Source organism: Saccostrea echinata, unplaced genomic scaffold, assembly GCF_033153115.1.
Source record: "Saccostrea echinata isolate AGI-Se365-2 ecotype Australia unplaced genomic scaffold, CSIRO_AGI_Sech_v1 ptg000054l, whole genome shotgun sequence".
Taxonomy (NCBI): Eukaryota; Metazoa; Mollusca; class Bivalvia; order Ostreida; family Ostreidae; genus Saccostrea; species Saccostrea echinata.
In genome coordinates, this window is record NW_026889803.1 from 61,134,015 (window position 1) to 61,158,415 (window position 24,401).

Here is a 24,401-nt window from a genome sequence, read left to right on the forward strand (position 1 = left end):
TCTCTTTTATTCTCTTGGTATTTCCTTGCTTATTGTCTCTTCTAATGTAATTATATCTTTGATACATTCCAATGGCAACAGCACTGGCTACGATAAAGCGTCATCTTTATTGACGCATAAAATTGCCTTTATCGTGACGCTTATATTGCCACTAATTTTCATCTGTCTGACAAATATTATGTTTTTTATTTTAACATCATATAAAATATACTCGTCACCAGACATTGAAAACACATCTAGAAACAGGGTTCAATTTACCGTTTATGTGAAGTTGTTCTCTTTGACTGGACTATCGTGGCTTTTACAGATTGTAGATACATTTGCCGAAGTTTCCATCTTGTCGTATTTCGTGGCCATTCTCAACGGTTTACAAGGTTTCTTTATATTTCTCAGTTACGTATGCAATGAAAGAGTGTGGAAATTGTACAAGACCGCATGTGGCAATTCTTTCTCTGTTCAGTCTAGAAAAACTTCAAGTTTGCCAATAAATTCAAGTGGAAAGTGAGTGTTAAAAATCCTATTCATTTGAAGAAATCATTCACGATGTGTAGCAAAACAAATGAAATTATTTTGTTTAGAATTCTTTTGGTTTATTTCTGTTGTAGTTAGTTCAATATTTGACACTCCTCTTCATTTATTACAGTCTGCAATATCAACACGAGGCCTTTGTAAATCTTTTCATTTAAGTCAACATTTTTTTCGGAAGCGCAGATTAAAATAACAACTTACTTTTCATTCTCAGTCCATAAGTTTTACCAGAAAAGCTAAATAATAAATTTCTGGTCCCAAAAGTTTGCTTTTGTTGATGTTGTTGATTTGAAGGCTTCCTACCCAAAAAAGAGAAGACAAAAAATGCGGATGCCAGTCGATTTTATTGAATTTGGTGATGTCAGTCATTTTATTGACGATTGTGCAATTGTCATAGTCTAATTTTTTGTCATTTAATTGACCTGTGCAGTTGTTAAATTGTTTACATTTAGCGATATCTGCCATTTTATTGTCATGCACATTTGTAATATGCTTATTGTTTGTATTTAGCGATGCCAGTCATTTTATTGTTATGTGCAGGTGTTATAGTCAAATTGTTTTCGTTTTCTTGTCCTGCGCAGTTGTCATATTTTAATTGATTGTATTAAGCAATTTCAGTCCTTTTATTGCCGTGCACATTTTTGATATCTTTATCTTTGTATTTTACGATGTCAGTAATTTTATTAACATGTACGGTTGTTATATTCTTTTTATTTGTATTTAGCGATACACGTATAGTTTTTAAGTTTTGCCGTGAAATATGGAGATAACTATCAGTAATCAAGCTCAAAAAACCATTGAAACAAGAAATTGTTCGTAAGTAAAGCATGCTCCTGCGTATCGAATCCATTGGGAGACAAAAAAAAAATATGCAGGTGATAAGGGTATAGTGCTACATAAATAAGGGAAGTTGACGATAGAAAAGTTAAAGTCATCACGATTATCATAACTTTTTGTTGTTAAGTTACAATTAAGTCCTTTTCTGGTAAAATATCCAAATATGAAACAAAATGTGTCAGACTCTGTGGTATCTTTTATTTGAAGTTCAATGGGATATATCGAGTAAACATATGAATGGAAGTAACTGTCGTTAATTTGAAACAAAAATTATATTTATCACGGACGCCTGTTAATAATACATAAGGCCACAGAGTAAAATGCATTTGGTTGAATTCAAAGATAATGACGGCCATTTAAAAAAAAAATCAACTTACCAAGAAACATTTTTCAATTATAATATCATACTGTAATACATTATAGTCAAAATTTCTGAAGTGACAATAAAATAAATAAATGCACTAAAAGAAAGTATCGGGATTTTTATTTGTATCATATTCCCTTGACTTCAAAATATGAGTATTTGCTCATTATATATATATATATATATATATATATATATATATATATATATATATATATATATATATATATATATATATATATATATATATATATATAACAGCTTCCAAATTTCATTCAAAACAAGCGCTTTCTGGATTTCATAATCCGTCTTTAGGTGTACATAACATTTGAACTGTTTTGTTTTGCTTGGTAACGTTAACCATGAGGTTATGAGTGTCTCTTTTGATACAAAACTTTCTACGGATATCTATTACAAATCAACTGACACCCACCAGTACCTACATTTTTCTTCCTGTCACCCTCACCATACAAAAACAGCAATTCCGTACAATCTTGCTAGACGTTTATCTGCTATCGTTAGCGATGATAACACCAGAGATATCCGACTGAAAGAGCTCAAGTCGTACCTTATAAAACACGGATATCCTGAAATCCTCACAGATAACGGTATATTGAAAGCCGAAAGATATACACGATACTCACAACCCACGAAATCATAACTTGACCTCCATAATTCACCAACTGAACAACATTCTTAAAGATGACCTATCAACAAAATTAATATAAAGATGTAAAATTTATCAACAGCAGACGACAACCTAAGAATCTTAGAAGAATCCTGTGTTCTTCCCATTTTAAAAATACCTGCGCAGTCGCCAAGTGTGAAGACGCACGTTGCAGGGCATGCCAACATATCATTGAGGGATCAACGTATAACTTGAACGGAAGGCAATTTACAGTCAACGCAAATATGTCTGGTGACACTAAAAAATGTAATATATGTAATTACATGTCCTGGATGCCACCATCATTACATCGGGGAAACAAGCAACCCGCTTCGCGCCCGTGTGCGTGTCGACAGACAACATATTAACTCACCGGAATATCGGTAAATCCCTCTAACTGAGCATTTGGATCGCTGTGGAAATAAACAGGTTACTATATTTTTTTCTCTTTACAAACTTTCAAATGAAAGTGACATCCAGAGACACGAAAAAGAAAAACATTTTAAACATATTTTCAAACCTAAACTTAACAATTTATCGTAATCGTAATCACAATTGTACATATTGTTTTCATCCTACAATTTCCCGCATTGTTTAACTATGACGTCACTATAGACGCTAGAATTTGTGTTCCGCTTATTATGACGTTATGTTGCTATGTTACTTATTGTAAAGCTTCTGAAGATTGAAAATTAAAGCGCTAAAGCTTTACTAAACGTTTTCGTGTTTCTTTTTTTTTTTTAAATTGTACCTATAATTTACTGAGCACTGTGAATTTATATTTGTATTTCAAACTATATATATATATATATATATATATATATATATATATATATATATATATATATATATATATATATATATATATATATATATATATATATATATATATATATATATACTTTTAAAGAAAACAGATGTAACAAATCAACTACTGAAAGATTTAATTGAGGTTTGTAGTAATTTGCTACCTAATAATCAGTTTACTTCAAATTTGGATTTAAACCACTTAATGGATGAAGAGGAAACAAATTTGAAAACAGCGTCAACACAAAATGTTGAGATGACCTCATATCAGTCTCCTACGCAATTAATTCAAAGGGAAGTTAATGAGCTCGCTTTACAAAAAGAAGCCATGAGAATTAAACAAAGGATCAAGGTCACTTGGACGCAAACTCTCAACTCCAGGAAACAAACATACTATAAACAAATAAGTAATGCCAACCGCGCAGAATATTACGAAAAATGGGTAAGTCTGGAAAATCCCGTAATCCCGAGGAAATTTAGAATTAAGCCAATACGGGGAGAACCGGTTGAACAAACAAATGTTAGAGTTGAGACAGCTAAGAGTCGTGTGATGAGAGAAATTCAGTTACTAAGAATGAGGGCAGAAAACAACCAAAAAAGAGTTCTGTCGATCGACCTAGAAATGGATCGCTTACTGAAAACTAAGGCATATGGCAGAGTATTAGAAATACTACAAGATACGTGGAGATCTGATTGCCTTAAGGAGGAACAAACTTCATACAACAGATGGAGATATACGGAAGCCTGGCTTTTGGATTATGAAAAAAATTATGGTAAAGAAGTTATTAAACAAAATACACCAAGACTACAGTCATTGCATAAAAGACAAACTTCTAGGAAAAGTTACGCGTCCGCCGTAAGAACCAGTTCTGCAAATAATCCTACAGTTACAGGGGATTTCCCTACGGAAAATGCGCCTGAACCATCGTTTTCTAAAGGAATAAAATCATTTTCGGGAAAACGAAAAACCGCAAATAAGAATCAATACGAGAATTCTGAATCCAGAAGTAAATCTTCTCGTAGTGCTTTTCCACAAAATAAACAGATTCCTAAGTACCACAAAGGCATAAAAAGACGGAATCAGGGCAACAACAGACAAAATGAAAATTACCGAGGATACGTTAGAAGTAGGCGTCCACCAAACTTTTACAGAAACGAAAGAACTACGTATATTGGAAGAGGGGTACGCAATTATTTTTTAGGAGGAGGCAAAATGAACCAAGGCCAAAGATACAAGAACCAATTACCACAATTGTTAACAACAACAATTCCAGGGATGCACCCAGGAATGTAATTAAAATAGAACCAAAAGTATTTAATCTTTCCGACAGACATCTGACGGATTCCGAAATCAAATTACTGTCTAAGGGTCTTAAATACACCCCTACACCTCATGTAAATAATCAAGAGCTTAAAACGGATATTAAAGCCTATACTCGACGACTCAGGCTATATGAATATTTTCATGAAAGTGATACCAATGAATCTGATTCCGAGTCTCAAGAAGCAGAACAAATAGACCTGGTAAGAAACAAATCTAAGTTTAATCCAAAACGAGGAAGAAATCGAACTTTGGATGCCGTTTGCGACACATTAGAAAATATTCATTTTCCAAAGAAACCCAGAAATATCAAACCCAACCTTTCTAAGGAAGAGGAAAAAGCTCTTAAAAGCCTATGCGATGACCCTACTATCATTATTAAAGAGGCTGATAAAGGAGGTGGAGTTGTGTTAATGAATAAGGATTTTTACAAAAATAAAATCTTACAAATGTTACAAGACAACAACTTTTATGAAAGACTGCACAATTGTCATGAGAAGAAAACAATTACTAAAATAAAAAAGCTGGTATATGGACCACTATCGGAAGGTTTAACAGATAAAGAACAGGACTACCTGACAAACTTTGAATTCCGAGAGAGCCAATTCTATGGTTTACCTAAAGTTCACAAGTCTAAAATTATTAAGGACGCCATAGCAAATCAAAATAGTGTATGTATTACGTGTCTAGATCCAGGTAATTTATGCTTCAGACCCATTGTAGGAGGACCAAACTCATCAACACAAAGACTGAGTCACTTATTGGATATACTTTTAAAACCATATTGTCAAAAAGTACCCAGCTTTGTAAGAGACGATCTGGATTTCATAAATCATTTACCTACTCAGATCACCTGTAACACAAAACTTGTCACTTTTGATGTCATTAGTTTATATACTAATATTCCTACAGAATTAGGATTGGAAGCTGTAAAATTTTGGATGGAAAGTTATCCCGATATACTAAATGACAGATTCCAACAGAATTTTATTTTAGAAGCACTTAAATTAGTTCTAGAAAACAATTCATTTGCTTTTTCTGACCATCATTACCTTCAAACTAAGGGAACTGCAATGGGGACGAAAGTCGCACCTACCTATGCAACATTAACCTTAGGTTATTTAGAACATAAGTTACATGAACAATTATGTTCGTTGTGGGGAATAGAATCTGCAAATAATATACAGTCTAAATGGAAAAGATTTTTAGACGACTGTTTTATCTTATGGGATGATGATGTCGACAAATTATCGGAGTTTTACGATCTAATAAACCAAATGAACTCGGATATCAAATTCACGATGGAAACAGATGATACGCAAATGCCATTTCTCGATGTTCTTATATCAAAAGATAATACCAGGTTAAATACGGATATATACTATAAGCCGACAGATACACACCAATATCTGCATTTCGGATCGTGCCATCCCCACCATACTAAAACAGCTATACCATATAATCTCGCAAGAAGGATCTGTACCATTGTGAGCAATATTAATACGAGGGATATCCGTTTGGAGGAATTAAAATTGTATTTATTGAGCCAAAAATACCCAGAGCAACTGGTAGATAATAGTATTATGAAAGCCAAGGAGTGTGATAGAACACAATTACTTTCAAACACACGACGTGCGAAGGACGGAGAAACTATACCCTTTGTTCACACGTACAATCCGAGAAATAAAAACATCAATTCAATTGTTTATGAATTAAATAGCTTACTTAGAGAGGATGAACAAACGAAAACTACATACAAAAACTGTCGTTTTATCAGCAGTAAACGTCAGCCTAAAAACCTTAAGAGAATACTTTGTTCCTCCCAATTCGCTGACCATAATTATACAGTGTCAAAGTGTACGGACCCTCGCTGCGGCACATGTGACTACATTACAGAAGGGACGAGTTATAGTTTTAACGGGCGTGAATTTAAAGTTAATGCCAACATGTCATGTGATACGAAAGATGTCATATACGCCATCATATGTCCTGGATGCAAAGAATATTATATTGGTGAAACTGGCAACAGTCTCCGTGCCCGTGTACGTGTACATAAGCAACACATCAGTACACCTGAATATAGACAAATCCAGTTAAGTGCACACCTGGAAACTTGTGGAAAAAAACGATTTAACATTTTCCCTTTTTATAAACTCAGATGTGCCAGTGATATCCAGAGACGGGAAAAAAGAAAAACATTTTATTTGTATTCTAAAGCCAAAACTTAATAGTCTCTTATAAACTACCTATGATTTTCCCGAACTTTTTCATCATCATTGCAGTATTTTATCTATGACGTCACAATATAGACATTAAACGTTCCGCTTAGTTTAACGTCATAATCATTGTTACTATGTTACCGTTGTATACATTTTTGTAATGTAAAGCTTCTGAAGATTTTTAATGAAAGCGCTAAAGCTTTACGTGCAAGTCTGTGTGATTTACACACCAATAATTCACACTAAACTTAAAAACATTCCTTATATTTACATTTTACAAGTTTAAAAGCACCAATAATATACTTAATATTTGAATTTCTTGCTGTCCTATATCGTTACATTTTTATTTACGTCTCTGTAGCCTCATTGTGACGTCACTTTAGTGCGAATTTCACCGTGTATATTTCTACGCGTGAGTATACACAAAAATGACTTTCAAATCAATTTCACACTTGGCTTAGTAGAAAAACACAGCAAATGTAAATATATATATATATATTTTAAAATAAATGTTTAATGATAAAATTTATTCTGTGAGTTGACCGTAAAATATCCAATAAGTCTGTAATTTGTTGATAGACATAATAAATTCAACTACAGATTGTATAATTTTCAAATTTATTTTTTAGTTGAGAGCGATAAAGTTAAATGATAATTATGAATCGAATCAGTTTTGTTGCACTTCTGACTGTAGTAAAATTGAAAATTAAAAACCACATAACACTAAAATTCATTAAGTTTTGTCATCATTAAGTTGTAACGAAATCGTGCAATGAAAATAAAAAATTAAAAGAAAAGATAAAAACACATCTAAATTGATGATATTAAAAAAGAGACAGATTTTTAATAATAAAATTGTCAATAATTTAGTACTAAATTATTTAAATAGATCCTTATTGACACCAAAGAATATGCCACAGGTAGTGAAAATTAAAGCCTTAACTGGGACTCGAACCTTTGGAGTACAGTGCCAGTGCTCTAACCAATGAGCTATTGAGATCTGATATGTTGACAGACTTTCACACACTTGTGGACCCAGTGTCATATTCCCCCTCTTTGTAGAAATTTGTCCTGAAATTCAGTAAGTTAAGGAAATGTTCTAAAGCATGTTCTAAGAGAATAGTGGTTATTTGTAATTTGGGCTCCAAATGTCACAGGTGGTGAAAAATCAAGTCTCAGCCGGGACTCTTACCCAGGGTCTCTGGCGTGCCGTGCCAGCACTCTATCCACTGAGCTATTGAGACCCGATATGTTGAATGACTTTCACTCATCTGTGAACCCGGTAACAAATACTTCTAAGAATGATTAGAAGAGTTTTCATCGTTGAACTTGGATCTTTAAAAAATGTTTTCCACTCTTGACTGTAAAAATATGGATCGTAAACACAGACATATCCTGTAATTGATAAATTTATTTGGTAAAAATGTTTTGTGTCCTTATTTTCCAAAATAGAAAATAAAATCATATACTGATTAAAGGTTTTCCATACTGAGGAGCAAAAAAAATCAGTTGTTGCACTCCTGAAAATGGGTATGCACAGATACTTGACTCACAGCAATGCTGCGTGGGATTCATATAGAATTTTTAACTTTTAAATTGTATATCAGTTATTCTTTTACAAGTTGAAAATTCTTTTTTGACTAAATTGCCAAGCAGTTTTTTTTAAGTAAATGTTTTTGGCAACATAACAGTTTTTCTTTTGCATTTCTGACATTTTTAACATCATTTTGAGCATAACTTTTTTTGTGACTTAAAATGTCAATGAGATATTTAGCAGGTTTTTAGCCAATATCAAAAGGCATATGCGGATTTATAGAAATTTATTAACATCACCTGTATTTTCAGTGCAGGTGATTTTTTTTTAAATTCACCAATATCTTTTAATATTAAATGGAGCATCTGGTCCCAGTGATGTTTTGGGGGCTACCAGAGAGCCATCCCGGCAGAACCGCGAAACAGCAATTTAAAACAAATATGTGATGAGCCACATTTGGATTAAAATTTGTGTACTGTATCGTACATTTAGAGGCAAACATTTACTTGCGGGAATTTCTATCTTATGATCGCATCTAGGTACAGATCTTAATATTTTCTAAATTGTTGTTTGGGCTTTCAAGTTGCTCTTCATCCCATTAATTATACAACAGAAGGTCACTGCTCTATCTAAAATAAAAAGATGCATTTTTAATGAAATCAATTATGCTGTATTTTATAGAAAATTTCAATATTTTTAGTCTTGTGTAAATTTTGCTACGCGTTCACATGACTGAAAATACACCACGCGAAAATTTACTCACAGAAGTTTATTTGCAGTATGTACCGGTAGTTATAAATTTTGCTCTAGGAGTAAGAATACCCAAGTGCAAATCTTGCTTACCCCCTCCCCCGTTCAAATGCGCTAAAATACACCAGGGTGCAAAATTTGCATATATGTAAAATTTACTTACTTTGTATAAATAAGCGCATGAACAGGGCTTATGTAAATGTTTTGAACCAATTTCTGTTGAAAAATTATGTAAACATATTGGAAGAGAGAAGTATTTCTAATATTAAGTACTTGTTTGCTACAATAAGGTTTTTGTACCGAAAGGGAGTACACTTAGTGTCCACTTTTTCTTTTAGTACATGTTTTTGAAAATGATTTCCTGAGATATTGCTTACACACAATAAAGAAACTAAAATACCTGCTTTTTAGGTATCCTAGATACAGGTTAAAAGATAAAACAACCATAACGCATTTGATAGGCATTTTTGCCTACTCCTGTAGTGATTCAATAAAAACATTTTTAACCAAAATTTGTCACAAGATAATGATTATTTAGATGATAATAGTGCCCTTATATGATACATACGAAATTAATCTAGCATGTATGGAGTAAATATAATATTTATGTATCCATCAAATCGATAGCAAACTAGCCCTTAAAAAAAAAAAAAAAAAAAAAAAAAAAAAAAAAAATTGAAAAATTCTATAAGGTACGATTGAACTTCAATACATTTGAATAAAGGATGACTGCACTTAAGGACATGCGGAATTTGCGGCAAAATAAACTTTCAAAACAAGCATTTTTCTTTTCATTGCAAGAATGGTCAACATCCAATCTACAACTTTGTGTAATTACGTTTAATAAAAGTGTGTATTTACGAAGTTCGAATCTGTTTTCAAAGGCAGGGGTCATCACAATTTCTTGAATCTCCGTTCGATAATGAGGACGCCCTTTTTTTACTGACTTTATACATAGTCAGCGCATGTTTGTCTATTGTTCTACGTTTAACAGTAGTTGTATATTTGCATAAATAATAATGTATCAAAAGGAGATTAATAGACAAACATGCGCTCATGGTTAAAAACAGAAAAAAACTGCTTCTTCTTATATTCGCTCTCTGTGTTGTAACCAAGGATTGTGACATGTTGAATATTATAATTCACCACGTGATTTCTTATCTCAGGTAACTTTGTGAATACTTAATTCCGTCACGTGACTTGTAAGGTAGCATGTTTTGTGCTAAATAGGACATTGTGTTCGAACACGTTAAGTCATCTGGCATTGATATAAAATCTGCGTTGACGTGCTCATATTGTTAATTGCGTTTGAAACCTTTGTCAAAAGTGTATTTGTGTCATACAGAATGGAGAGGGAGATTGGAAAGAGTGATCACGTTCGCTTTTCCAAACATGTCATTGTTATTTATCAAGTCTAATTTTAGAGCCATTCTTACAATGTTAGCTCCATCTCTCATGCATATCTAATGTTCAATCAAGGGCAGGTAAGTGTAAATTGACTATATTTGGAAAGCAGTAAGGACAAAAAACATTGAATCATTTTATTGTATCACAGTCTAAAATCATTTTAAGATTTAAATGCGACAATTGACAGTATTCTTTCATAAACATACAAAAGTGAGATAAGGTTTACATATAAAAGCAACAGAAGCAACCGAAAAAGACCCAAAAACAGGCGTTAAGTGCAGTCATCCTTTGGTTAATGGTGGTCTTTATATTGAATACGATCAAAATTTGTGTTCAATTTTCCTTCGTATATTACCTAGAGATTTACCAATGTCTTAAATTTAACCTTCCTACCTAATGATTCGTGGCGCAGTGGTTTAATTGCTGGAATGTTAATCTGGTGATTTCGAGTTATACTTCAACATTTTTTATTTATGATTTTTTGGTATCTTTTCTGGTTTCCTTTATATTGTTTTTATAATGATAAACATAATATCAAAAAAAAAGTATGAAAATATGTAACTCGTCAACAAATGATAATTGTGGTAGAGTGATTTGATTTGAAATAATAAAAAAGAATATTATTTTATCAGATGTTGTTGTAAAGTTTCCATTCATCATTTTCGTCATTGCAATTCCACTTATTTCACTTTGCTTGCTACTACTTATTATTCTGGCTGGCAATATATATATATATATATATATATATATATATATATATATATATATATATATATATATATATATATATATATATATATATATATATATATATATATATATATATATATATATATATTGTATGATCAATTCTATAAAAAACTTGACCAAAATGGAGACCGCAAAACAATGCGTAGAATCGAACGACTTACTAAAAAATTTGCTGCTGAGTTTATTAAGAATGAAATAGATTATCTCACAAATTTTGAAGTTAAAACCAGCAATTTTTACGGTATACCAAAAATTCACAAATCCAAGGAGATCCAGGAAAATATCAAAGGATGTCAAACTACATATATGAAAATTCCAAAACCCTCGGATTTAAAACGCGTCTATACTAAGGAACAATCGCCACAAGGATGATAGTGAAAAAAGCGACATCCCTTTTGTTGTAACGCACAATCCACGCAACCACAATATTTTGAAAACAGCCAGGAGATTTTTTTCCCATTTTAGAACAGTCTCAAAATTTAAAAGACGTTATCAAGGAATCACAGATAATTAATAGCAGGAGACAGGCACCCAATCTAAAGAAAATCCTAACCAGAGCAAGATTTGCATCGGACAATGCCAAAGTCGTCAAAAAGTGCCGTGACCCACGCTGTGGAACATGTGAATATCTGGAGGAGGGCAGTGAAAAAATTCTAAAATGTAAAAAAATTAACACCAAACGCCAACATAACCTGCAAGTCAGAAAATGTTATTTATTGCATAACCTGTCCAACCTGTGATGAATACTACATAGGACAAACCAGCAAACTGAACGCACGTGTGCGAGTCCATAAACAACAAATTCGGGACCCTGACATAAGAAATACGCCGTGCAGTGAGCATTTTGCTATCTGTGGGAAAGGCAATTTTAAAATATTTCCATTTTATAAAATGCACAATGACTGTGAAATATCCAGAGTAGCAAAGAAGGACTACTTTATTAAATTATTTAACCCAAAACTTAACAGAAAATAATTGCTTCAGAGTTAATTTTCTATTTAATTTTCTATTTGTTTTTGAATTACAAGTGATTGTAACTGTGCGAATTATGATGCTACCTTTTAACGTTATTATGACGTCACAAAGGACAATAATTGACGTCGTGCTTATGAACGTTACTAAGCAATTTCATATTCATTTTGTAACTGTCTGAAGAGCCATTAAAAGGCAGAAAGCGCTTACATTTAAAATGATTATTCGAGTCTTGTGATTCTTGTTTTTTTCATTGGATATATATATATATATATATATATATATATATATATATATATATATATATATATATATATATATATATATATATATATATATATATATATATATATATATATATATATATGTGTGTGTGTGTGTGTGAAGATAACGAACAGTAATCAAGCTCAAAAGTCCATTGAAACAATACAAATCGGAAGCAGAGCAAACAAGGAACTCTAAAAATCAGAGGTGGGATCTGGTGCCATTGAGGAGTAAGCATCCCCTGTCGACCGGTCACACACACCATGTGCTCCTTGTTGTAATGATCGGGCAAACAGAAAAATCCGTAGATAATTCAGTGTGAAAATAATGGCCTAAAAATTTGTATGAAAAACATCAGTCAACATTCGACTTAATGATGTCGCCCGCGTGGCGCAGTGGTTAGAGCGCCTGCTCTAGAGTCGCGAAGTAAGGAGTTGATTCTTACGTCGCGGGTTCGAATCCCACTGTGGGACGTGGAGACCGGTCCTTCGGATGAGACCGTATAAAACTAGGTCCCGAGTCGCAGTAGGTGCTGGCACGAAAAAGATCCCTCACTGCTCAATGGCCGTAAGTGCCGAGTGTAGGACAAAATTTGCAGCTCTCCACCGGCAAGTGGTGGCGTCTCCATATGAGTGAAAAATTCTCAAGAGGGACGTTAAACAACATTCAAACAAACAAACAATCGACTTAATGACAGACTGTTTTTGCTGATAAGGTCATTGTAGAATTTGAGAAATGTTGACTTTAAACGAGACTGTTGAAATTCTTGTTTCTTCAACTTATTTGCCATTACCTTACCTCGTTTTAGAAATTGTTCGTAAGTAGAGCATGCTTTTGCGTATCGAATCAACTGGTAGATATAAACTATTTATGCAGGCGATAAGGGTATTTCGCTATATAATTGAGGGACGTTGACGATAGAAAAGTTGAAGATATCACGTTTATCATGAAGTTTAGTCGTTTAAGTCATCATTTATCATCTCTAGTTCAAAGAGATATATCAAATTAACATAGGAAGGAAAATGAATATTGTTAATTGATTAAACCTCGACGATATAACTAAATGCTGAATTGGAGGCCACAGCAAGACACTTCTTTTCATATAGCAGTTTTTTAAATAAATCATCCTTCATATGAATACTAAAATAGGGGCGCAATTGGTACCCATATAGTTCTGACAGGAATTAATCTCCAAAAACTACATAGATATTGACAATCAGAAACTCAAGCATCTTTTTAATATCAACTTCCGACTAGTTGTGTGTACGATAAGATTGTCTTTTAACAAAATAATTTTGCAAATGACCAGTGACAAGTAAATTAACGAGTTCCGTTTTATTGAGAAAACAGTCGTTTGTGATGTCAAAAAAGCGTGAACATTAATTTGTCATGAGGAATGGTTGTCTAAAATATAAAAAAGTCGTACATTTTGATGTTATTGATTTTGGACAAAAATTTTAGATATCAATTTTTCTCAAAGTTCCTTGAAGTTTTATTGGCCAAAACGTTTTGGCATCAATTTTATATTGTTCAGGGTAGGGCGCAAGGGCAAGGGGTATTCACTTTTCAAACGGACAGCTAGTGTCTCGGCTGCGTTGACAATTTAGACTTTTGTTCATCTTAAAATATTGTAATTTACAGTCAAAAGTTACAGATTTATGTGGATTAATAAACAGACCAGAATAATTAATTTGTATCTATTTTCTACATGAAATGTAAGGAGATAAGGAACAGTATTCAAGCTTAAAAGTCCATTAAACAATACAAATTTTGGAGCAGACCAAACACGGACCTCTAAAACATCAGAGGTGGGATCAGGTGCCGTGGAGGAGTGAGCATCCCCTGCCGATTTATCTTTATATTTTATCTTTATTTCTTTCGTAATATAATTTCTTTGATTAAAGAAAGAACGAGTGAAGTTTTGAAATAAAGTTCAGAAGTTACTATTATCAGTGATCATATCCTTTGTAAGTAACGCTAGATATACATGTTGTAATTGAAAGTATGGTGAAATAAAATAAACAGAGATAACGAACAGTATTCAGGCTCAAAGGTCCATTACACAATACAAATTCTGGTTTATTAATTTTATCATTTTCATAACTTGCCATTGTCTTGAAATAAATATCGGTGTACAGATGACTATTCTTTTATATAGGTTCAGATCGTAAATATTAATGATCAGTGAAGCATCCGATATCTGCATAGCTGCCCAATTTCATTAATTGGTACGCTATGGCAATTGTTACTTTTCATATATATACATTTTAATATACTCTGATAAATGAAATACCTATCTGAAAACAATCTGTAAGAGTTATTTTCCTTTGTATGCATTTCATGAATTCTGAGTATTTTTTAAATTGTTAAATCTATTTATAGCAAAACTCGTGTCGATCTACGAGGACTAGCTATAATTGGACAAATGGTTTAATAACATTTATTTATCATTTATTGTGGAATCCAATAAATGAGCGAACCATCGGAAACAACTTTTAATCATGTGACATAGCTGAATATTTTTTTAAAAATGTGCATTTTGTGATGAAAGTGTGGGGTTATGTGTATAGGCAGAGAAATACATTACAAATATTTTTAGATATTTGATCACTTCATTTGAGCATCACAGAAAATTTTGACAGCCGTTTTTCGAAATCTTAATTACATGCCTACTTCACTTAAAGTATGGTGAGCTCCGTTTAAACAGTTTATATCTATATGTGTATATATATGGTGGAAACTTTTCCAAATTTTCGTCGTCTTCTTCATAAATTAATGACAAGTCCAATTTTAATTAAACTTACTATTAATCATTCTTTGGTAAGGGAATGCAAGTTTGTTCAACTCAAGGGCCACACCCTCTTTCAAGGGGGATATAACTGAGAAAAAATGAAAATTCGATGGCTAAAAAAATCTCAAAAACTACTAGGCTAATAAAGAAAAAAAAACTTAGGTAAATGGTTCCTTCTCTAACAAAAAAGTACTATAGTTAACTATAGTTTACTATAGTTTAGTATAGTCAACAACAGTTTACTATAGTTTACTATTGATAACTATAGTTTACTATAATTAATCAAAGTTTTCACTATAGTAAATCAAAGTAATTTTTCTATAAATTTCAGATCGATACATTTTATTTTTTTTTTTTTTAAATTTCTACAAGTAATTTACTGATATTAAAAAGAAATATTTCTTGTATATCTACATATTATTTTAAAAAAAATTACATCATTCGTGTGTTATTTAAGAAATATTAAGGCTCTAAATCTTCAAAAAAGTTCAAGAGTAAAGTTTCTAGTAAATCAAAGTATCAGAGTATTTACTATAGTTAACTATTGTCAATTCTTGTTAGGAAATTTATGCAATCTAGATTCAATTTCGAATCATGGATCCTGGTGGTAGCTTCGGCCACATAGGGGCTTACAGTTTTTCAGCAAGAATATATAGATAAAAAACTTTGGATATCTCTTTCTCCTCGAGAATAACAAGGTCATGGTTAATAACATGAATATGCTAGCATCCTCAGGTAGTACAGATTCAAATTTCTTCAAACCATGGTCCCTAGGTTACGGCACAAAAAGGGATAAAAGTTTTACATAGTAATATTTACGAAATCAATAAAAAATATTTTCTAGAGTAGCAGGACCATACTCAATCAATGCTAAAATGCAAACATTCTGAGTTTGTGTGCATTCAAGTTCTTAAGTAAAACATTGCGAAATCGTCTACGGTAGAAGATCATCAAATTGTTGACTCTGGGGCAAAGGTGGGACTGAAATCGGGGATTCAAATATATGATGCATGTACAAGTATACAGGAATAAATCTTTCAAAGAAAATTGCCATGCCATGTTAGCCATAATAATATTGAAACATCCCAATATTTTGTGGAATCAAGTGTTATGTCCCCTTCGGGCTAGGATGGATCCGCAATATTTGAAAAATTCATGTAAACTAAGAGAGAAAAGAGAGGATAATAGCGCTAAGCAGAGCTGGATACAGTAAATGTGAATTGGTCACCCATCCAAGCCATCCAAGGGCTATTCATGCTTGCTGTAGCGTATATGAAATGGACGGATTTTAATAGATAAGCTAATTTACTAGCGAGGCAGTAATTCTCTGTCTGAGATACTGTCCACTACATTACTCATCAAAGCTTAGTAACAAAAAACCCATTATTTGTCAGTAAATTTGTTTATTACTGCGAAATGTCTCAGTTTTATGGGGATTAATTTTTCGTTGTTTTCGTGGAATGAAGAGACCTATGAATTCATGTCCTCCACGAAATATTAAAATTCAATATATAAAGCTTGACACTTTTCATTCACGAATATAAATCCCCAGGAACCAATAATTTTTCCACAAACAACGAAAATATGACCCCACGAAAATAAGTGATACAACAGTAAATACAAATTATTTATCTAAATTGCTGTGCAAGTACATAGAAATGTGAAACTAAAACAAACTAAACTTTTTTTTCAAATTTTCTTCATTATCTTCATAATATTTGAGAGAGAGAGAGAGAAGTCCCATAAAGTAATTTATTGAATAAGAAGAATTTTTTGAATTGGACAATTGTTTTTTGAATACTCATCTCTAATTTCATTTTACAAGTTACTAAAATATTGTAATTCCTCATTATTATTTTGTCTTGCCGTAAAATACAATCTATCATTAAGTCACATGGGAGTGGTATTGCCTGCTTGTAGTCAGTCTTAGGAATTGCTTAATATTCCTTTGAAGTTTTTTTTATCTTTATCATTTTGTTGCTTTTATTAAAGATGAAATAAATCTACTGAAAAAATGATATTTTTCCTTCTGTTGTAACCGATGAAAAAACTATCTCAGGAAGTGCTTCCTTCTTGATATTAATACGAATTTTCGTTTCCTTAAGAATCTTCAATTTAGTTACGAAATTAATATACGATTTTTCGAATGAAATTTCGGAAGTAATATGTTTGTGTTCTGTGGAATGCATTTGTCATGAAGATTTCTTCAAGCAATCTAAAAAACAATAAGGGGTAGAATTATGAAATCCAAACACTGGCAATATTAATTCAAAGTCGCAACTTGACATTTTTAAATTGAATTCTGTCACATAGATTTTAGAGTTAGGATATTGAACATTTTATTGAAGTTTGGAGATTGAAAAACAAAACAAAATAAAGTTCTTTTTCAGATTTCATAGACAACTGCTTCTTCAATAAAAATGGAACTTGGAAATTTTCGTATCTTTTGATTGGTCATCAACAAAATTACTTCGTTAAAATTCACAGTGATTCTATACACAAGTACTCTGAAGTTGATTTTAAAAGGATGCTGGACTTCCTCTATGTAGTCCTCCGAGACAAGGTCTTCCTACAAAATGATGGAATACTAATGGTTTTAACTGTGCTCCTTTACTAGCCGACCTGTTTTTATATTCCTTTGCTTCTTCATGAGAAGAGGAAAACACCAGCTGTAGCCTTCATCTCGACATTCAGATATATCGACACAGAATATCAATTAACAATAGTTTTATCCATTCATATGTGGACTCGATATATCCCAATTGACTTGAAATAAATGACACCACAGAGTGTGCCACATCTGTTTCATATTTGGATGTTTTTCTGAATATAGACGTTTAGGGCACAACTAACAACTAAACCGTATGATAAACGGACGAATTCAGCTTTTTCATCGCTAATCTTCCTTATATAGTAATATTCTGTTATCACCTGTATACAGTGTTTAAGTCTCCAAACTTATTCGATACTCAAGATCTTGCTCTGAGAACAATCAATTTTTAAACCGACGCAGGTTATACTGACCGATAAGTTAATGTTACATCGATTTCAACAACCGCATTAAAAGTCAGCATTTCGTAAATTCTATGGTCGTTGTTAGCAAATATAACCTGTCATTGGGTCTTATTTCGGCTGACTTGTTTCATACCAATAGGTAGGCCGTTGTTTGAATGATAAATTTGACTATGCATGGAATGATCCGTCTATCTGATCAATACACAGGGCTCAGGGAGGTGTGGCCGGTCAGCAGGAGAAGTGTCTCTCCTAGGAACCTAATCCTTCCTCTGGAATTTCCGGGGGTCCGTGTTTTATGCCCTGTTCATAGATTTGTATTGTTTGTACATCTTTTGAGATCGATCACCGTTCGTTATATTCACCTTTTTTATTCTCTTAATATTTCGTAGGTGTTCTTTATGAGTATATGATTTATGAATTAGTTTAAGCTATCCTGAGCCAATAGCTTAACTGAACTTTTCTGATTGAAGTTTACCATGATCATTCAGATTAATATGCAACATCCTCAAAATATGTAGATTAAAATTTGTGCAAAATGATTCCGAGGTAATGTAGGGCTATATGGGATGAAATAGTTCCCTTTCTAAGGAAGAAATTCTTCAAAATTATATGTCAGTTTTAAATATTAGTAATATTCCAAACAACCAAAATGAATTTAAATTACCATATGTATATTGGATTCTGAAACTTCATGAAATTCCTTACAAACAAAGATACATATCAGGTTCCAGTAAATGTTCAACCAAGCCTCTTTCTTTACTCCTCACTAAGATATTAACAGAAGTGAAGGTGAAACTTCGAGAGTACTGTGCAACAATATATTCGAGAAGTGGTGTAAAGCAGATGTGGATACTTAAAAATTCCAAGGAACTTTTGGAAAATTGGAAATCACAAGATTTTATCAAAAACAACAGCTTCACAACTTACGACTTTTCAACTTTATACACAACCATTCCCAACCATAAATTAAAGTCCAGGCTTTTTGATATCATTGAGAGCTGCTTTTTCAATAAAAATGGAACTCGCAATTTTACTTACCTTGTCATTGGTCATTTGCAAAATTATTTTGTCAAAAAACATTCTGATTGTAAAGTTGACATTAAAAATATGCTTGAGTTTCTGATTGACAATATGTATGTGGTTTTTGGAGACTAGGTCTTCCAACTATCTATTGGAATTCCCATTGTTACCAATTGCGCCCCGTTATTAGCACACCTTTTTTGTATTCATATGGAGCACAATTTGTCCAAAATCTTATACGTGAAAAGAAGAAAACACTTGCTGTGGCCTTCAACTCGACATTTAGATATATCGACGACGTATTGTCAATTAACAATGGTTATTTCCATTCTTATGTCGATACGATATATCCTGGTGAGCTTGAGATAAAAGATACCACAGAATCTGACACATCTGTTTCATATTTGAATATTTTACTTGAAAAAGACGTTAATGGTAATCTAACAACCAAGCTTTATGATAAACGTGATGACTTTAACTTTTCAATCGTCAACTTCCCTTACTTATGCAGCAATATACCTTCATCACCTGAATACGGGGTATATATCTCTCAGTTGATTCGATACGCAAGAGCTTTCTCTACGTATGTACAATTTCTAAAACGAGGTAAATTATTGACAAACAAGTTGATGAAACAAGAATATCAGCAGTCTCGTTTAAAGTCATTATTTCGTAAGTTCTAAGGTAGATACAATGACCTTGTCAGCAAATACAATTTATCATTGAGTCAAATGCTGACTGACGTTTTTCATACTAATTGTTAGGCCATTAATTACACAGTGAATTGTCGACGGATTTTTCCGTTATTTCCCGATCATGACAAGGAGCACACGGCGGGTGTGACCGGTGGGCAGGGGATGCTCACTCCTCCATGGCACCTGATCCCACCTCTGATGTTTTGGAGGTCCGTGTTTGCTTTGCTCCTATTTTGTATTGTTTAATGGACTTTTGAGCTTGAATACTGTTCGTTATCTCCCTATATTTCATGTTAACATGGAATATATAGAGAATCCTTTTCAAGTACAGCACGCCACAATAAATCATAGTTACTGTATAAGTATGCATTCTTATAAAGAGCAAATTGAAATTGATTCAATCCATGACCCTTTTTTCTGTTCTTTTTTTTTGGGGGGGGGGTCAAATTTTCTAAAAGTTCTTTGGAGTGTTTGACAGTCTACTTTTGATTTAAACCTGTTTTGCAGTACGCACAAATAATGATATATTCACCATTGTGAAAAATGCACATTTATTTGAAATACTTCAGTGACATTTGATTAGATAGAGAATAAAAAGTAAATTGCAAAAATAACTTATTTTTTAAATTACACGAAGCTTTCTTTGAATGAATGTGATTTTATGGTTAATGAAACCCTTCTTCCTTCACAGTTTTACAGTTCAAGTCATATTTGATTTGTTACCAAAAAAAATTCCAAAAAGCATGTTATGGAATCCTTTAAAAACACATAACCGGATTTGTTTTTTTTTTCTTGTTCAAAGTGTTTGAAGTTGAAACATATTTTTGAATTGTTTTCAATTGGTCTCAATTTTGAGGATTTTTTTCTTCCTTGATGTTCGTAGAAATTTTCGTTTCCTTAAGAATCTTCAATTTAGCTACGAAATTAATATACGATTTTTCGAATGAGTAATATGTTTGTATTCTGTGGAATGCATTTGTCATGAGGATTTCTTCAAGCAATCTAAAAAAATAATAAGGGGTACAGTTATTAAATCCAAACACTGGCAATATTAATCCAAAAGCGCAATTAGACATTTTTAAATTGAATTCTGTCAAATAGATTTTAGAGTTATGATATTGAACATTTTATTGAAGTTTGGAGATTGAAAAACAAAACAAAATAAAGTTCTTTTTCAGATTTCATAGACAACTGCTTCTTCAATAAAAATGGAACTTGGAAATTTTCGTATCTTTTGATTGGTCATCAACAAAATTACTTCGTTAAAAATCACACTGGTTCTACGTACACACAAGTACTCTGAAGTTAATATTAGAAGGATGCTGGACTTCCTCTATGTAGTCCTCGGAGACTATGTCTTCCTACAAAATGGCGGAATACTAATGGATCTAACTCCTTTACTAGCCGTCCTGTTTTTATATTTCAACAACCTAATTAAAAGTCAGCATTTTGTAAATTCTATGTCGTAATAATGACCTTGTTAGCAAATATAACCTGTCATTGGGTCTTATTTCGGCTGACTTGTTTCATACCAATTGTAAGGCCTTTGTTTGAATAATAAATTTGGTCCGTCTACTTGATCAATACACAGGGCTCACGGGGTGTGGTCGGTCAGCTGGAGAAGTTTCTCTCCTAGGAACCTTACCCTTCTCCTGGAATTTCCGGGGGTCCATATTTTATGCCCTGTTCACAGATTTGTATTGTTTGAAGATCTTTTGAGATCGATCACCGTTCGTTATCTTCACCTTTTTCATTCTCTTAAGTTCGTAGGTGTGCCTTAAGAGTATGTGATTTACTTTCCTGAGCCAATTGCCCAACTGAACTTTTCTGATTGAAGTTTGCCATGATTATTCAGATTAACATGCAACATCCTCAAAAAATGTAGATTAAAGTTTGTTCAAAATGATTCAAAGGTAATGTAGGGCTATATGGGATGAAATGGTTTCGAGAACATCACGCCACAATAAATCATAGTTACTGTATAAGTATGGAGTCTTAGAAAGGGCAAATTTGAAATTCATTTAATCCATGGCAATTTTTCTGGTTGTTGATTTGTTTGTTTGTTTGTTTGTTTGTTTGTTTGTTTGTTTGTTTTTTTTTTTTTTTTGGTTCTTATTTTGTTCTGTTCTTTTTCTTTTTTTTAATTTGCTTTTCTTTTTTAAATAGGCCAAAATAAGGGATCAAGGTACAGAAACGGAATATTTTTGAAACTTCTCTGAAAAAGCTGCATTACAATAACTCATCATCAATAGCAATGAAATATGAAGATAACGAACATCAATCAAACTCAAAAGTCCATTGAAACATACATATCGGGAGCAGAGCATACATGGACCTCTAAAAGCATAGAGGTGGGATCAGATGTCATGGAGGAGTAAGCATCTCCTGTCGACCGGACACAACCGCCATGTGCTCCTTGTCATGATCAGGCAAACGGAAAAATCTGTAGACAATTCTGTGAGTAAATAATGCCCTACAATTAGTACGAAAAACTTCAGTCAGTATTCAACGAAATGATATATTGTATTTCCTGACAAAGGTCATTGTATCGACCATAGAACTTTGGAAATGTTGACTTCAAACGACACTGTTGATATTTTGTTTCATCAACTCGTTTGCCAATAGCTTGTCTCGATTTAGAAATTGTTCGTACGCATACTATGTTCTTGGGTATCGATCAATAGGGAGACATAAACCCCATATGTAGGTGATAAGGGTATATTGCTACATAAATAAGGAAAGTTGACGATAGAAAGGTTGAAGTCATCACGTTTATCATAAATTTTTGTTGTTAAGTTACCAATCTTTACTCGTAAAATATCCAAATAGGAAAAATATGTATCAGACTCTTTGGTATCTCCATCATTTATTTCAAGTTCACTGGGATATATCAAGTCGACATATGAATGGAAGTGACTATTGCTAATTGATAATTCGTTGTCGATATATCTATATATCTATATCTATATGTCGAGTTGAATGCCACATTAACAAGTGCTTTTTTCTTCTCATGTAGAATTTTTGAATAAATTCTGTTTCTTATGAATAGAAAAATAAGTCTGCTAATAAAGAGGTACAATTGATACCCATGGGAATTCCTATAGATTGCTGCTAATAAGGGTGCGCAATTTAAACCCATGCGAATTCTGACAGATTGTTGGAAGACTTGATCTGAAAAAAAAAATTCAAGATAATTATTGTTAATCAGAAACGCAAGCATCTTTTTAATATCAATTATGGAGTACTTCTGTGAACAATAAGATTTTTTAAACACAATTATTTTGCAAATGGCCTAGACAAAATAAGTAAATTTACGAGTTGGAATTTTTTTGACAAATCATCTTTTAAAGTGCAGATTCATCGCATCTGACGCAAGGGTTTGGATAACATTCAAAAAATAAATAAAAAAATATATAGAAAAGTTTAAAAAAAAAAAAAAAGATCGCGATTTGTTCAAGTTACAGCAAATCGCGGTCGTTTGAATTCGCGAAAGGAAAAAATTATACAAAAAAAACTTTCCACACTGAAAGTATTTTCCTTGCGTATTGTGTCGATTCTGAACCCGATTGAATAGAACGAAACACCGAATTGATCCCGATTAGAAGACAAAATGTTGTACGATTTACAATATTACGCATTCAGATAAATTTTCTTTCTTTCTCGTGTTTTCTTTCTTTCTCTTAATTAAATATTTTTGAAATACATATGAGTCTATACTCGAGTGATTTATTCAAGTGATTTCAAGTCGTATCCAATTAATTCATGTAAAAAATGCCCTTTGGCAGGTGTTCGTTCATAGGTATGTTTTGAGTAGAGTACAGAGTAGTATTTACTGCAGTATATTTAAATCTCCCTGAATCTAAATAAGTTGTCAGTACCGGTAATCAAAATGTTGAACTGTTAATAAAATTGAATTAATGTGTAACAGTGTTGTCTTTACTACGTAAGTGCCTTGATTAAAGATAAGAAGACTAAGTGATACGCACGGGTGAAATCTAACAATAGGCCTACATGTTTTACAGATAATTACATCGCACCTCTACTGGGTGGCAGAATTGATTGATTGATTGATTGTATGTTGTTTTACGTCCCATTCGAGAATTTTTCACTCATATAGAGACGTCACCTTATACCGGTGAAGGGCTTCAAATTTTGACCTTTACTCGGCACTCAGGGCCATTGAGCAGTGAGGGATCTTTATCGTGTCAACGCCTGCCGTGACACGGGGTGGCAGAATTAAATGTTAGTTATAGATGTTTATTTATCAATTAAGTTTAAAAAAACCCAACTCAGTACGTTTTAGTAAATAAATTGATCCGTACACCCGCATAATTAGGAAGATAGTCTACATCTCCGCTATATTAATTACTGCTTTTATGTTTGCAAATAGAGTTAACGAATCTAATCACAGATATTGGTATATTTCAATTTATCCTTATCAATTTTTGGAGAATTATTCA